Below are 17,342 nucleotides of genomic sequence, written 5' to 3' on the forward strand. Positions count from 1 at the left end.
ACCGTGTGATTGTAACCACGGCCATCTCGTAAGGCAATGTTACGAGGTGTAGACCTGTCATGTGGTTGGCCATGACCGTGACCCTTGGGACACGTCTACCCTTGGATGTCCCGTAAGGCGAGTGTACGGGAAGTGAATACGTTATTATGACGTATGCAACGCTGCCTATTCAGCATCAAACGTTTGGGTGACATCTCTATAGTGGGTGGTAATGTATGTGTGAATATGTGGGAAACTGCATATGCGTTACCCGTGTGGCGTAGGACACATGGGGGCCGTTCGTGTGTGCTGGCACGAAGGGTCCAGAAGTGTATATATTGTGTTTTTCTGCAGGTACACTAACCACGTCACGTAAGTTATGATCGTAAGAACGGCTAGTATATATAGGGAGAGTACATATCGTGCCACCAGTTGTCCCCGTATGCCTAGTATTGGCAATTGTTTGGGTGAGGAACGAATAGAACGTGCATGCATCATCTCATCTTTAATTTCCGCTGCATTTTGAACTCTGATATTTTACGTAAACTTGTTTGTAAGTTCTGCTTGTAAATTAACTTTGAGAACTTTTGTCTGCTTGTAATCATCTGTGCTCGTCCTCGTGCGAGACTTCCAATGTTTTTCGATCCTTAAACCGACAGACGTTCGGATTACACCGTTTTAAGTGCACAATAACTTGATTAACCATTAAGATGATAGTTAGCACACTTAAGCCGGTTTAATTTGGGCAGTTCTATCACAGAGGCGCTCCATGAGGTAACCATTGTTGGTTGCCCGAAACTCGAGGCTCCCGAACCAGATCACGTACCCGGGTGGGAACGGATCCGACACGCCCATCGGAAACGGGTTTGGTCTGCCCGCCATCTGGAGATCAACTAGGAAACAGAAAAGAGCTGTCACGCAGCGTCCCCTACCTGGCGCGCCAACTGTCGGTGTCCGGACCTCGCGGTCTACCACCAACTAGTGAGTATGCTGCGTGCTCCTGCCTCCAGATGATTGGTGCAAGAAGAAACACAATGACACTAGGTTTATCCTGGTTCCGGCCAACGAGGCCGTACATCCAGCGGAGGGGTATGCACTGTATTACTTGCACCTAAGTGCTCGTAGTAGGGGGTACAAGCTGTGGCGAGAGAGGGAGGAAAGCTCCCAAGTCCATTGGTGCGTAGAGGTTTGATTGAGGCTAGTGCCAATATCGGGTGGGGTGTGAGTGTGTAGGGATGAGCGTGTGCCCCCATCGTCCGATCCATTCCCTCCTCCTTTTATAGACCCAAGGAGGTAGGGTTACATGCATGGGGACCAGTGAGGTCGTCTACTTCTCCCCCTGTGGTTCGGGGGAGAACAGTTGGTCTTCTCTGTCGCTGAGCGCTGTGGGGCATGGCGCAAGTCGTGGTCATCGTCCTCGCGAATCCTTCCGCCCATGCCCGGAGCGTGTCCTCGTCCTGTGGCGTCAGTCAACGGCATGGTGATGGTTGTAGAAGTGTGCAGAATCCCATGTCGGATGGGGTGAGGCGTCGAGGGTGCCGCTACCCAAGTCTTGCCCCGGTCAAGAGCCGTGCTGCGTTCGAGGGTCGCCGCCCATGCCCTCTGAAAGACTTGCGGAGAGGAAAAGTACAAGGGGTAGGCGGCACAGTAGCAGGAGGTGTCAGGCAAGTCCGCACAGAACTCCACAGTCCCGCACTGCGCCGGGAATAGCGGTACAGTGGCGGGTGCGGGCTGATGAGACGCCGGTCACGTCCGCGGTGTGGCATGATGGCCAACGCCAGCTGACGCCGCCTGACACCATCTGCCACCTGCCCCCACACCGCAGAGTGGTTGGCGAGTAAATGCGTCCCGTCCAGTCGGGTATTTGAGCCACAACTTCCACCTGCCGAGGGTGGTCTCGAACGAGGCAGAGATTGCTCCTGCGCCGAGGCCTTGTAGAGGGCTCGGCTGAGGGAGCCTCGAGCGAGGCGGAGTTTCATCCTCGCAGTGAGGGGCCTCGACGGGCGACCCTCGAGCGAGGCGGAGATGTCGTCCTCGCACCAAGGGGCCTCGACGGGCGACCCTCGAGCGAGGCGGAGATTTCGTCTTCGGTCAGCGAGGCCTTAGAAGGGCCGAATCGTAGTGCTGGGCCGTGGGCCAAGCATGTCTTGGTCTTTCCGTACCAAAAGTGGCTTCGGGCGTCCGATTTCGGGAGGGATCCGGCCCGGGTGCCGAATTATGTTTTGCACGTGTTTTAGCCCTGGGTTAGGGTGCCCCATAGTTATGGTACCCGACAAGCTGGTACTGATGCAAGGCATACATAAATATTGAATAACTAGTTTATTTCTCTAAAAGTGTGCGAGACAAAAACAAGAAACTGATTGGTATGGGTACTATGTATGAGAGTTTCTGCACACTATAACTCCATGCGAGAGGTCTACTACGGAGAGGCAAAGAGTATGTACAAACTGTTCACAAATACGTGTTTCTAATTATACTAACACGATGAATTAATATATCGATCTTTTTCCCCAAAAATGATAGATAAATCAAATCAGGGACGAAGTTTACGATGTCATAAATACGTTTCATGTTGATTCTCTCATTCTCACCAAATTTATTATAGTCTACCTTACCGCTGGCTCAGAGCAAGCTGTAAACTTGCAGCCCACCTCTCTTTTCTCCCCTCTAACTCAAAACAAATATGATGTGCCATTCCATATACCCCACCTATGTCGCCTCATAATACTTGTTCTAAATGAACCGACCAGTCGCGCAAGGTTCCTCGCGACTGCCAACTCCCCACGACTTTGTGCACCGAGCTATGCCATCTCCTTGTTCCTTGTAACGCAATTATCTGACATTGATTACCAGCTACATTGGAGATTATACAATCCATATCCACGCAGCCACACTAGAGGCTCCAGGCCTCTAGTTCTCCGCACAAAAACGATGCTGCCGCCGCGCGACTTCACGACCGTGTTGTCCTTGGCTTGTGCGTGACTCCCTCTAGCGCCTGCGCACCGGCATCCCGCGAGTCACGCTTTGCTAAGCAGCGTGATGACGACTCTCGAACATATGAAGCCGGGCAACTCGCAAACTCTCGTCTTCACTAGATTTCAAATTTAAATTGCTATTATTACTATTCTTTAAAGAGCTCCAACTCTTATCTCTGTCACTGTGACATCAAACCCAATTTAGATGGCCCGCCCCTCAAAAAAGCTAGGCTGTGCGGTGTTGGAGGACGGGGTGTTACAGTCACCGAGCCTCCAAATTGTCAGGACCGGCCCTGATGGCTTCTCCTCGTAATCCCACGGCTCCGCACGCGCCCAGCCGAGCACCACGCGTCCACGCCCGCGTACGCGACGACCACGATATCGTGTCCGACCAAATTGTCAGGACCGGTTGTACTCGAATTAGCCAGCGGTCCAGCCACGTTTCATAATATCTCACGAGAGTCACAAACGGTGGGCTATTGTGAAACGTGATCGATCCTGCACCGGCCGGGCCGTGGCTAATTCGAGTAGAACCGGGTGTCTGATGATCCGTATTATTATCCTCCATGAACCGGAGAGCTCAGGACGATATCTTTGCAAAAACTAACTCTACAGTTATATAAACGGCCGTGTTCATCAAAGCTAAGCCGGGAGGGTATCGTCGACTAGCCGGGGTTTCCTCCCTCGATCGGCCATCGCCGTGCACTGCCAAGCAACATGCAACGATCTCCTGACGCATCCATGTACGGCATCGTCGTCTCCGGCCAGAACTGGTACACACGCTTCCAGCGGCGGCATCCTCACCTCGACGTGGCGCTGATCCTGACGGCCGCCGGACTCTTCGTGCTCCTCGTCTGCTGGTTGGTCTACGGCCCGCTCGAGGTCTCCGCGGCCGTGTCGAGCTTCCAGGGCCTCGACCCCGGCCACCGCGCGACGGGGGCGCCCACCTTCGCCGTCACGCTCCGCGCCAGGAACCGCAACGTGTGGCGGCACTGCTTCAGGCCCGGCAACGGCACCGCGGTGGTGGCGTACGCGGGCGTGCCCCTCGCGCGCGCCGACCTGCCGGGGTTCTGCGTGCCGGGGCTGGGCGCGGCGACGTTGCGGTTCGCCGCCGCGGGCGGCGGGCTGGGGATCCCCGGCGCGCTGTACGAGAGCCTGGAGGGGCAGCGCGGGAGGCGGGAGCGCGTGGCGCTGACGGTGCGCGTGAGGCTGGATGAGGACCTGGTGGTGCCGCACAACGTGGTGAACTGGTGCGACGCGACGGGCGGCGGGCTGGGGATCCCCGGCGCGCTGTACGAGAGCCTGGAGGGGCAGCGCGGGAGGCGGGAGCGCGTGGCGCTGACGGTGCGCGTGAGGCTGGATGAGGACCTGGTGGTGCCGCACAACGTGGTGAACTGGTGCGACGCGATGCTGGATGGGCACCCGCCGGGCGGGTCGTCACGTTGCAAGGCTTTTCTCATGGGTTGTCATGATGTACATCGTCCTCCCCATTGACGAGTATTCAATAACATGAAAGCCCATCGAGTAAATGTACCAGGGAGTAGCTGACGTGTTTTTCTTTGTCGAATATTTACGAGAGCACCAGATTATTGCAGTACGATAAATAAAAAGTAGAAAAAAGTTCGATTCACACCATCCAACTATTAAAAAGAAATTAATTTTCAACCCTCAACTATATGAAACAAGACACCAACAATCATCTAAATGTTATGGGCCTTGAAGTATCAAGAAAGTCTGATTTTCAAACATTCAGCTACAAAATCTGATAACAGAGGTCATTCAACTGTTGAAATCGAACAAATTTGTCCTTTTGGATGATTCTACAGTAGTTTGTATTTTAAAAAAATAAATAAAAAGTCTACTAAGATCTAAAAAAACAAAATTAATTCACTTCAAATCAGAAAATATGAAATCAGTACCATCTTTTTCTAAAAATGTTACATATTTGTTGGTGATCTATGTGAAACTCATTTACTCAACAATAATAGTCATAACTACAAGCAAACAAGTACTAGGAATATGAAAATTTTGAATCTAAATAATAGACAAGTAGAGTGCAAATAGATAGGGTACATTTTTAGAAAAATACTAGCACACATTTTATACTTTTTGTTATTTAAAATGAATTACTTATGAATTTTTTAATTTAAACTTGGATATTTTAATTTTTATAAAATAAAAAACCACATTCTAAACCACTCGAGGGTCTGAATTTGCAAAGTTTCAACAGTTTGGTGACCCTTGCTATCCGTTTTTACTGTTGAATGTTGAAAATCAGATTTTTAAATATTTCAGTGGTGTTATTTCCGAATGTTAAAAACTAGGCAAGCACCAGCGCCCCACCAAACGAGCGCAATCCGTGAGCACTTGACAACCACGTCAGGATGGCCAACACGTATGTATTGTAACGTCGAGCGCCTGTGAGCTAGACCCGGCAGCCTGGCAGGTCAATGCCGTCTCGTAACAGGCGAGACGCCCGGGTGGATCTATCGGAGGAGGACCGCGTTATCGCGCGACTGATGATCACTTAATAACCAAATCGAAGAAGCAAAAGACGGGGCGTTTTCTAAGATGACATCATTACTTACGTGTGTAGTGGAAATTAGTTGTATTTTTTTTCAAATGAACATTATTCTCTCATCGAGCATCTGTTTTTAAATCCATTTTCACCATTGTATTCTTCGGAATGAGATATATAAAACAAGACCCATATTGATTATATTTTAAATATGTATTATACAACTGTCAACTTATGTTAATATATAGTAGTAACTTATGTTCAGATTGTGTTGCATATTATTTATATTTTTGAACTAGTAACCTGCATGCCGATCTGCTATTTTCTATAGCAATTTATGTGTATATCAGCTTAATATGTTGACTACTTATGTGTATAACAACTTTTATTTTATATCAATTTATGTGTATGAGTGTATGATTGATTTTGTTTGCGTTAACTTATATCTTATATATGGCGCAACTCATGTGTATAACAGATTCTATTTTGTGGCAACTTTTATTTTACATGTGTGATAACTTTTATTATTATAACAATTTCTATATTAACTTATACACTAGTAGCTAGGGGTGGTAAAGGGCCATGGCCCTAGTGGCCTCTTCACAGCCCATCAAGGTCCTTAAATTTTTTAGCTCAAAATTGTATAAGATTAGAGCTCGGCACTTAGATTTTCTAGTTCAAAATTTTGGGCTCTTTACCATCCCTACTAGTAGCAATTTATACGTAAATATAGATTTAACCTTATTGGAGTATTTGCTTCAATATATACATATAAGTTGCAAGTTTGTAAGTACCAACTTAAATGCATAGCATGTAAAACAAAAGTTGCCAAAAAATCTATAGTACAGTCAACAACTTATATATGTATATCGTAGCAAGTTCTTTAATAATATTGAAGCTCAAATTTATACATAAGTTGCTAACCGTGCAAAAAATTTTAAAATATATACAAGTGAGATCTAGTTTTGTTCGTCTCGTCACGTAGAATACAACGGTGCAATCGATATTCAAAACAAAGCTCGTATGAGAAAAATAAAACATTTCTACGAACAAGTTTGATTAAAAAAAAGACATACAAAGGGAGGGGAGGTGTGTGTGGGGGTGGTGGTGCCTTCTGCATTGCGCTAAATGATAAAGCGGAATCGTCTGCGTTGGTGAGGAGGCGGTCCAGCTTCTCCTCGGTGGGCGCGTCCGCGGCGACGGTGAGGTACCGCCGGGCCGCTACTTCAGGCGGCGGAGACCTGGCGCCCGAGGGCTTGGATGTGCTGGGTCAGTAAGAATGGCAACGGATCGGGTTCGAATCGGATGGAGTCTCCGTGCACCCAAAATCGAAACCCGAAATCGAAATCCGAACCCAAAACCGATTCGGGTGGAAATCCATCACCAAAACCAAACCCGCGGATACCCGAAATCCGAATAGATACCCGAAACTCACGGATAAATATACACATATTCATATGTATAAACAAGAGGCAACAAATAATAAATATTTTCATGACTCAACTTTCAATAAATTTAATAGTCTAAGTAAACAAATTATCATTAATATATTATAAAACATGAGTTTTAATTTCAAATAATTTATTTCGGATATCTATTGGATATCCACGGGTGGAAACCAAAACCCGAAACCAAATCCAAACCCGAACCTGAAAACCGTGGGCGAATAACTAACACCAAACCCGAAACCCGCGGATACCCGCACCGAACCCGATCCGTTGCCATCTCTGTCAGTCAGTGAGATCGTGCACGCGGACCCCACCGCGGCCTGTTGACTGCGGTCTGCGGGGGCGGGGGCACGGGCGCGGCAGGTCCATGGAGGCCAGGCGCGCTCGGAGGCGCCGCGCGAAGCCGAGGAGCCAGCCGCTGCGCCGCTCTCGCGAAGGGCAGAGAAGCAAGCTCCCCAGATCAACGGCTAAAGTTGACGCGGTTTGAGATCCGACGAGGGGGACGATCGTGAAAAATAGGCGACGTGGCCCAATGAAATGCAAGAGCTTGGTTTAGGATTCGTATTAGAGAGATTAGCACTCCTATTTGAATAAATCAGTGCTAAAGTTTAGCCCTTGTATCTATGAGCACTCGAATCCAAGCATCACCTTTATATAATGATATGAACCTGTCCAAGATTCAGCTAATGCCAAACGGTCCGTTGCCACAGCCAGCGGCTTAAGGCATAGCCGCAACCCCGCGTTGTCCCTTACACGGTTACGCCTCCACCGGTCAGTATGGTTGCGATACTTGAGACATTCAGAAAAAATGCGGCAAAGCTATAAGAGAGCGCATGTACGCCTGCTGCTGACAGTGACAGGGCATGCCCATGCGGATGCACTCATGCACATATTAACCGGCAGCCTCAAACAAATCAGCTGTGGTGCACGAAAATTAATTCTGTGTAGGGAACCAAATGACTCGGGTTGTTTATCCTCCCAATTCTCTATTAACGGAGAAGCTCGGAAGCAGGACGTCTGCAGCTCTGCAAAATGGTTTCCACAGCGCAAGGTAAGCAAGCTATACGGACATGTCTCTCACCGAGTATGTCAGAGCATGGGCATGTTGCAGTATTAACTGTTGCAAAACAATTGAGCCAATTCAAACCATACCAAGACTGAAGGCAAGTAGGTGTTGGAATACTGCAGTGTGGGCACAGACCAGTGCTGCTGGCAGTAGTGAAGCAAGCACAACATATAGCGTTCTTTCCTCGCTGCCTTTCAGACCGTCGGGACCAAAGAAACTCTGAAACAAGAAACCATATGAGATGTCATGCAGTGGGCTGAGAGAAGACCACTCATTCTCAGACCACATATATTCATGAAAGAAATGAACAAGTCTGATACCACTAGAGTAAAAGTTGTTTACTTTTCAGGTTTTCTGCATACTAAAATGTCATGCTGGCTTGGAATATTGTTTATATTGGATGTCAGGTCTTCGGTCTTATGCCATGCACAGACTCTTTTTTTGTTATGTTGGTTGCTACCCAATCTGGCTATTTGGTGAAGCATCATTCATTCTTTAGTCATATACTCATACAAAAATTATGCTGCTGCTGCTGCATGTATTATCATAATTTGGTTGGATGTATAACCTAGGTACTAGACAACCACCACTTGGTCGTAGGAAGGGCTGCTAGGATCTATTTCAAGAGATGATTCACTTCTCTTTTTTAGTGTACCCATTAATGATACGGTTGTAAATAATTATGTATTATTAGATCTGCAGGACTAATATTGAATGAATATATGTGGCATTGTAAGCTAACTTTATAAGGTATCCTTCTTTGCTGATATGAGAACCAGATGGCAACAGATTGGTTGATCAAAGGGAGCATATGAAGATACATGTTATATTAACTGCTGCAATCAGATGATGGTTTTCAACATGAAAAAGTGCCAGTTAGGGCAGGATCAATGTTTTTGTAGTAGAATATGGAAAACAACGTTTATGAAACAGTCACCTTTGCAAAACAGTCCTTCCTGGGTGACTCAGAGCCACCTGTAAACCACCATTCAAATCCAAATGCAAGCTCTTCACTCGTCATCTCTCAGACCGTTAGCACCAAACAACCTGAAACAGGGAATGATATAAAATGTCAAGTAGTAGCTGGTGTGAGAAGACCTCTAGCAACATTCATGAAGTAGCAATAAAGAAGTTTAGTACTATTACAAGTGATATAAGAAATATTCCTAACATTATGTACTTACGGCCTTGTTTAACTCAAGAAAAATACCAGGTATTTGGCATTGTACAGACATTTCCCTTTTTGCTGGTTGCTATCCAATCTAACAAATTTGGTGAAGCATAGGTAATTTCTTGAAGAATTTTAATTTTGGATGGGTCTTGCATCTATCTAGCATGACCTACTAATGATTACCTGATTCTTGTCCCTGATCCCCTCCCTGCCATGCCCGCAAAAAAGGGAGGGAGCCGGGGTTCCTTTTTTTTTAGGCAACCATGATGTAACCCTTCGATGGTGTGTTTAAGATATAATAATGTGACAGATCTGGCTACGTATGGACTAGTGATGAACAAATATATATAGATATATACCACTATAGAAGCTAACTTTACAGGCAATCCTCCTCCCGTCAACGTGAGAATCAGGTTGCAACAGATTAATCATATATATAGATATGTACCACTATAGAAGCTAACTTTACAGGCAATCCTCCTCCTGTCAACATGAGAATTAGGTTGCAACAGATTAATCTACGGGAGTACAAAATGGTATATGCTCAAATGATTGATAGATCAGTGTTTAGTATTTGCAACAGCAATTTTTATGATAAGTTCAACATCAAACTTTGGGAACAAGATAGAAGAGAGGGTATGGGACTAGATGGCTTACATAATGGAGAAATCTCAAATAAGAAACTCTTGTAATCTAACCAAGAAACGGTTGATCCTATCCCGTCGTGTTAAACCCATTATGAATATTACATCGAGCAATCTGAATAGTTCACCAATGAAAGCAGCAACCTGGATAATGAAGATTAAATTTACTATTGTGAAGTAAAATCACCCTCTAATATACCATTTCATTGGTTCTTAATACCATATATGCAGAAATTTCAGATAATTTCTCGGGCAGTGGAATGAATGGTAGACAACCACCAATAAATCCCAGAATAGCAACTATAAAGGGGAATTTCTCGAACCTTAGAAAGCCTGCCTGCTCCAACAAATTCAAGTCAATACATGGTTATAAGTAATAGATTACAACGAAATAAAGCCATATGGAAATTATCAAACCTGGCAGCTGAAGCGTAAAATGCTCATAAAGACAGTGATAACAGTATGAATCAGTCCCAGCACAATATCAGACCAGGTGGGAATCTTGAATAGCGTTACTGCTGCAGTTACCACATAAAGGGAACCGAAAATGGCACAACAAATCCAAACATCCTACACAACATGCCATCTTGTTATATTGAACAATTGAAAAACACGAAGTCATATATATCAGGTTAATTAGATAACGTACCTTTGTGACTGCAAAACTTTGATGTAGTAGTATTACTAGCCCAATGCAAAATATCAGAGTGATCCCCAAACCGGTGTCCTTCATTAACAAGCACCAGCGATCTTCTTCCATTTTTAGTACATACAGTAAAGCATTTGTGGTATGGAACAATAAAGCCAAAAACCAGAGAGAGAATCTCCTTGCTCTACCAAAATGAGACATCTGCAATGCTGGGGCAGATGGCAATAACAGAGCTGTTGTTAAACCATCTGTCGCTACCCTCTTCCGTGTGAATGTCCGAAGTCCAATACTAAAAGATTAAGCATTCTTTCCATAGTTAAGAAATGTATGCAGTATGAATCAACTATCAATAAGGAGCAAGAATATTGAAATATAGGAAAATAGGAGTGGGCATTCCTGTTGATACCTCTTTTGAATATGTTTCTCATTTTGCTAGTATATATAAAACTAGCAAAACAAATTTGAAATCCATATGGCTAGTTCAAATGAAATAGCATTCATGATTATAGAAGCACATTCATAGTAATAAATCACATCCATGATAGTACACATGATGTACTACTTGTAAGTTAAACGGTAATCCAGCAAAGCCAAGATATTTAGATATTCTGCTCAATCTTTCCACATGGCCAGTACCAATGAAACAATAATCCATTTGAGGTATAGCACATTATATATGGACACGCCCCAGAAAACCATATACGTAGACATTCCTCTGAGTCCAATCCTTCTCACAGATAAAATAAAAGGTAAACAATTAGAAATGAAATTTTACTCAGCTTCACAATTAGTAATTAAAAAAATAAAGCTAGTTTGGGTCCTGGACAAAATACTTACATAGCTGAAGTGGCAATGAAAACTCCGATAATAGATCCTGAATAAAGTTTTTAATAGCATTAATTTGTTAGTATGCGACCCGTACTATAATGAGTGTTTAAACTTGCAGTACTTACCGCTACCATCAGCTACTCTTTTGCTAATTATCTGTAATACTTTGCTCTCCTCCTTCAAGAAACAGAAAAACAAACTAGTTTAGTTAACCATTTAGTACCTCAGAAAAACAAATATATGAAGACACATAAGCAAGCTAAATCACGCTGTATGTTATACTAAACCAAAGGAAGGTGAATGTGCCAAATGCCAATTATTAGGGGTGATTCAACAGTTAAAAAATGCCCACATATTAAAACAAAAAATTCTCCGACTAGGGAAGATATAATGACAAACTGAACAAAGTACCTACTGTATGTTAGTCAAGAAAATTATACTAAACAGAATCGCTAAAATTTTCTGTGAGTATACTAGAGCTTGATCCCCAATGGCACAGGCTAGTTCAGAAATAACTCAAGTGGATGAACACTAACGCATATCAAATCAATCGAAGGACGCAAGAGCACACGGGCTCGGTTAGAGTTCTTGCAATCTCGTCACCATTTGAAAATAAAATGCAAAAGGAATTGTTGAACAAAAATAAATTACATACACCCATATTGTTGAACTAGGAATGGATTGATGGTGCAGCTGCTGGGTGCTTGCCGGTTGCAATCCAATAACTCCAGGAGAAGATTCAGCTGCACAGATTCATCAAATGTAATGGTAGCTTTTTTCGACGAACAATGAAATGGTAACTGAACCAAGAACATTGCTCCTCGACCCAAAGTTCTTCCACAATTATCTGATCAAATGTTAATCAACCTACCACAACAATGTCACTATTTGTTCAGACAAACTATGTTAAGCTAAAAAACTTGTCAGACCAATTCAGCAATGAAATCAACATAGCTGCATCCACCTATCCTAAACAAAATTTCTATTGATACATTCTTGATTGGTAAGCTCGGATATAAACTCCTTGTCACTAATAGCTGATATTTAGCTAGAAGTCGACCGAGCAAATGTCACAGCACTCTAATGAAACCAACGATAACTAGGTAGGACCTGGCAATGGCAAAGCACTCTAAAGAGGAAACGTCAAATGCATATACTTATTTTCTGATGTGCAAGATTATCTTCCATAAATGTTGTTAATTGAAATATTAGTTGCAAGTTGCAACGTGACAAAAAAACTTTATATTCTTGATGTCTGTAACTGAAATTATTTAATATTGTGGCAACACCCGAACATAAAGAAAAGATGAAGGGTTACAGAATGCAGACACGAAGAACCTGCAAAACAGTTGCTACTACAAACCTCCAGAATAATCATGACAAACTACATACAAGTAATTAAGAGTTCATATTGCACATGTATGAAAGTGAATGGCCAAATGAGTCATGAAACTTGTTGGCAAGGGAAGATTACACTGGAGTAGTAAATAATATGTAAAACAGATGATTGTGCTGCTAAGTTCCCTCTCTGAGAGGCAGCAGGTGAAGTGGGAACCACCGGATGACCAGATATACAGACACATCAACTAAATGGTTGGTAAAGGTTAAAGCCTATAGTTACCGGCTTCTACCTAGCCAGATGGTTGCTAACTGCATGCACATGAATCATGATCCGAGTTAGACAGCCAAATTAAAAAGAAAATCACCACGTTGGGGGTAAGATCCAGCACAAGGGCAGATACGAGCAAGAAACGGGAGAAAGAAGAACATAGGATTAGCGAGGGAGGCGGAAGCGGGAACTAGGGTTGGGCCGTTGGGTTGGGTGGTGGAAAGGGCGGGCGACTCACCTTCGTACGTGGAGCTAGGACACCTCTAGCGAGGGCGGGAAGCCGCCGGGAGGTAGGAGGAGCCCGGGTTCCGGGCTGCTGGCTGGTAAGGAGGACGAATCTGCGGGCCGATGGGGAGAGCACAAGCGTGGAGGACCTCGGGGCTGGCGACGATCAAGCAATGGGGCTTCGGGCCGCGGGGAGAGGGAGGACCCCTGCTCGACAAAATCAGGGTCATGGGGGAGAATCGAGACGGGGAGAAGCAGGGGGGAGGGGATCCGGCGGGCACTCACCGCCGGTGAGGTCGCTCGCAGCCGGAGGAGCGCGATGTCACGCCGATCACGGATGCGTGCGCCAGACCGTCGGCGAGTTCGAGACTTCGAGTTCGTCAGCGAAGGAAGCAGATCGCCTTATATGGGAATTTCGTCCAGCCGCCCGCTGCGTGCTCCCAGTTTGTAAACAATGTGACACTGCTCGATCGTATTCGGGTCCAACTGCTTTATTTATTTTATCTATTAAATCCATAATTTTTTAATCAATATATAGAATCGTACTCCCCCTTCTAAATTATTCTAAATTATAGATCGTTTGACTTTTCTAATCTCAAATTTAATCACGGTCTTATTCAAACATTTGTGCAAAATCTCACTTCTTTTCTGACTAGTTGAATGCCCGTGCGTTGCTACGGGTGTTAAATTCAATGCTGACTAAAAGATACAGTAAACAGTGATTTTTTAAAATAATCTAATGAGTACTCACTGTTACTAACCCAAACCGTCAAATTAAGACATTATAACATTTCCTCATTCAAATCATAATCACATTTGCCAAAACCATCCACAGAATGTTGCTCAAAACAGTATAGGTCTAGAGTATCAAATTGGAAACTAACAAATAGAAAAATACGTAAATCAATTCTAAATCAGCCAACTAGGAATTTGGCTGGCACTGAACTAAAATAACTATAACAGGTGGTTTAGAATTTACAGTGATGCATAACAAAAGGCAAAGGGGGAGATCATTGTAAAACAAAAAAAATTAGTGTGAGACCTCTTGAGCTCAGTTGTTGTGGCAATCTGCTGCTCTCCTTTCTGCCTTATTTCTTCTTCTTTCAAAAGGTTCACAACACAATATGAAGAAGTTAAAGTTGGAGGCCAATTTCTTACTTCAGCTACAAGCATATCTCCATTTCAACATGAAACCAACACATTGCACACATACTGGACCAAGATTAGTACCGAAATGGCCATGTTTGCAATGCTTCTTCATCGTAAGACTTTTGCAAAATATCAAAATGATAAACTTTCAGATAAAGAACTTCATATTATTCCTTCCTTTTGTTCTAGAAAATCCAAAAGTGGGGGACCAAATGGATCATATCAGTGATTGGGCAAACGTTTCCAGTTTTAAGGAGATATCTGAAAGGAATTGGACACTGGAGTTTAGTGGTCAAAGTGCGCTCACCGACACAACAGGTGACATTCTGTAATGTCATAGGATGCAATCCTTCATTTGTTTCTTGAAGACAGTACCACTTCATCACCAAACAAAACCCATGTGTAGAACTCTAACCGGGAGAAGCTTCACAGCTCACAAAAAAACTGCATATATATGATTAGATGAATGAATTTCTGGAATATAAAAAATAAGTCGTAAAAGGCACATTATAAGCAAACAACTAAGGACAAATGAGATTGTGAACTCACAGCGCCATCAAGATTCGGTGACAAATCCTCAACCCCTTCATTAGAGGCACATGTGACAAAACCGAACCCCCTTGATCTCGAACTATCCCTGTCATAGATGAACCTCGCTTCCAGGATCTCCCATTGTTCGTTGAACAGGTTAGCAAGAGTAAACCTATTGACACCCCCAGGAAGGTTCCCCACATATCCCTCTTAGCTTCACACCGGGAGCCTCTAGGTGAGGCCTGCTCCCTGTGCAGTATTGGCCCTTAATTCATACTCAAACTCCTCCCATCAAAGACCTAAATTTAGAGATCAGGTCAACTAAATATCCATGGGCAAAATTTTGGAAAATTGTGTAATATAACACTTGATTAAGCAACAAAAAAACTGAGTTTGCTAACATATACTCGATTGCAGTCTGAAATGTAACAATGATAGCATAAAGTAAATTAGCTAATGCAGGTCACTTAGAAAACAACAGACTATTGGCCAGAATTGTACATAATATAACCTGTGACAACATCTAACTCCCTCAATTTTCTACCAGCAGTTCAAAGATTTGTTACAACCTAACTATTTGCGTAAGTGGCCTTGCCACAAAGATCAAGGTCCAATGCAGCCTATGGGAATGTTCGGATTGATGCTGGAGCTTGCCAGAAATAAAAGCCTTCACCGTGCTTCCCAGAGCAGCAAACATAAGCATGTTGGCTCACATCATCTAAACAAGGGTGCTTAAACTCTGGGAATATATTTGCGATCCAAATTGTGTAAATGTGAAATTTTGTATTACAACTACAGATGGTTTGATCAGCTTTAATAGATCACTTGGTTAGATTCAGTTACAATGTTTTAGATTTCCCAAGCAAGATTGCTTTTTTCAAGGATTCTCATAGCAGCTTCCATTTTCACTCTTTCACTTGCAGTCTCAAGATGCTGCTGGATCAATCACACAACCCAAATTGAATTAGCAGAGAACGATAAAACAATCACTAAGCCCATAAGTGAACAGACTGAAAGGAAATACTATTAATGCAATGTGATTAATGAAATCAATAAGCTGACTTTTAGATAGTAGCTGACTATTAGAAACATTTTGTGGGTTTTCTGCACTACACCAGGCCTTATGAGTCTCTAAAGCATCGAAGGATGGAAACAGTAAAAGCATTCTGTGCAGAAACACATCCTACCATCCGTGGTTTGTGTCTTTATGCTTAACATTATATATTGTGATAATGCTTGACACAATTTGGCTTTACTAAAAGGAATTCGGTATATCACCTGAATATTATCCTCAAACTGAACCTTCAGGTGCACCACATGATTACTGTTGTCATCTCCCAATCAAAGTTTCCCCGTTCTCCTCTTCCCTAAGCACACGCAAAATTGAAAGTTACATTACATAAATAAACTTTTTTTAAGAAGTACATAGATAAACATTCAAATATCCCAAACATAAATATTATGGAAGCAACTCTGATCTTTCTTCTTACTCGCCGACGTCCACCGACTGCAGCACGCCCTCCTCGTCGATCATGTAGAATCCCGTGATGTCACCCAGCTCCACAGAAACACATTGAATCTGCATTTTTTTGAATCAGTTTGATCCATCCGCAGTTGCAGGAAGGGGAAGACAACAATTTTACCTCTCCAAACCTGACAGGGAGACTGAGATTGGTTGATCTGCACTGGCGGGGGCAGTGGGAGTCATACGGTGGTGCAGCGAGAGAGGGCACCTGCAGCGGCTCGTCCGCCCCTTTTCGCGGGCGGCCCCTACACCTGCTGACCTACACCGGTCGAAGCCTCGAAGGGGATGGTGGCGTGGCCGCGCGACGGGGAATACATCGGTAAGGCGGACGGGGACCCTCTCACGACGGTGAATAGGGGCACCCCTCATGGTGGAGGATGACAGCAGATGGTGGACGGTGCCGGTAGATAGTGGCAGGGGAGACAACGACGGGGCGGCCCTCTGGTGCTGTAGGGACGCCGCCTGCGCCGCAGAGAACCTGAGGATGGCGGCGCAAAGAGCCGCGCGGTGCGAGGCCGCAGGGGAGCGCAGAGGCGGAGGACAAGACGACGGCGGAGGGCCGGCGGTGCGGAGGGCCGGCGCTTCCAGGACGGCAAGACGGATGTGGCTGGCGCGAGAGAGGGAGGCGGCTGGAGCGCGCGGCATGGAGGAGGTTGCAGAGGCGGAGGAACCGTCGGGGAGGCGTGCGGAGGGGGCGGTTGGAGCGCGCGGCATGGAGGAGGTTGCAGGGGCAGAGGAACCATCGGGGAGGCGTGGCGTGCGGAGGGAGGTGAGACGCGAAGCGGATCGGGGTTCGATTGGAGGGTCGAGACCACGCGGTATGACGATCCAACGACCGAGATGCGATGCTGGCAGACTCAAGGGGAGGCAGACCATGGGAGGGGTAAACTCACTTTGTTCTTTTTAGGTAGTAGTAGATAGCTTGTTTTATCAATACAAAGTCTTCAAAAATAATTTAAATTTAACTATATTTGCACAAAATTTTTGAATAAAACGAGTGGTCAAATTTAGTGTAAAAAATCAAA

General features: G+C 44.6%; 1 long non-coding RNA gene across 8 annotated transcripts; it reads right to left on the bottom strand.

Moving 5' to 3' along the window:
* Window positions 1-7,453: 7,453 nt before the first annotated feature.
* Window positions 7,454-17,047, bottom strand: LOC120708204. Of its 8 annotated transcripts, XR_005689267.1 has the most exons (16): window positions 16,436-17,047; window positions 16,283-16,371; window positions 16,071-16,159; window positions 14,811-15,091; window positions 14,569-14,705; window positions 14,155-14,212; window positions 11,934-12,021; window positions 11,404-11,455; window positions 11,288-11,324; window positions 10,451-11,177; window positions 10,219-10,371; window positions 10,022-10,138; window positions 9,815-9,945; window positions 8,924-9,033; window positions 8,073-8,205; window positions 7,454-7,945 (listed from the first exon to the last, which is right to left on the bottom strand). It is a non-coding gene; the product is annotated as an uncharacterized LOC120708204 (long non-coding RNA). The 8 variants fall into 8 exon arrangements; XR_005689268.1 differs by lacking the exon at window positions 14,155-14,212 and having other exon boundaries at window positions 16,446-17,047; XR_005689266.1 differs by lacking the exon at window positions 14,155-14,212.
* Between the last annotated feature and the right edge of the window lie 295 nt (window positions 17,048-17,342).

The sequence above is a fragment of the Panicum virgatum genome, chromosome 5K (assembly GCF_016808335.1).
Source record: "Panicum virgatum strain AP13 chromosome 5K, P.virgatum_v5, whole genome shotgun sequence".
Taxonomy (NCBI): Eukaryota; Viridiplantae; Streptophyta; class Magnoliopsida; order Poales; family Poaceae; genus Panicum; species Panicum virgatum.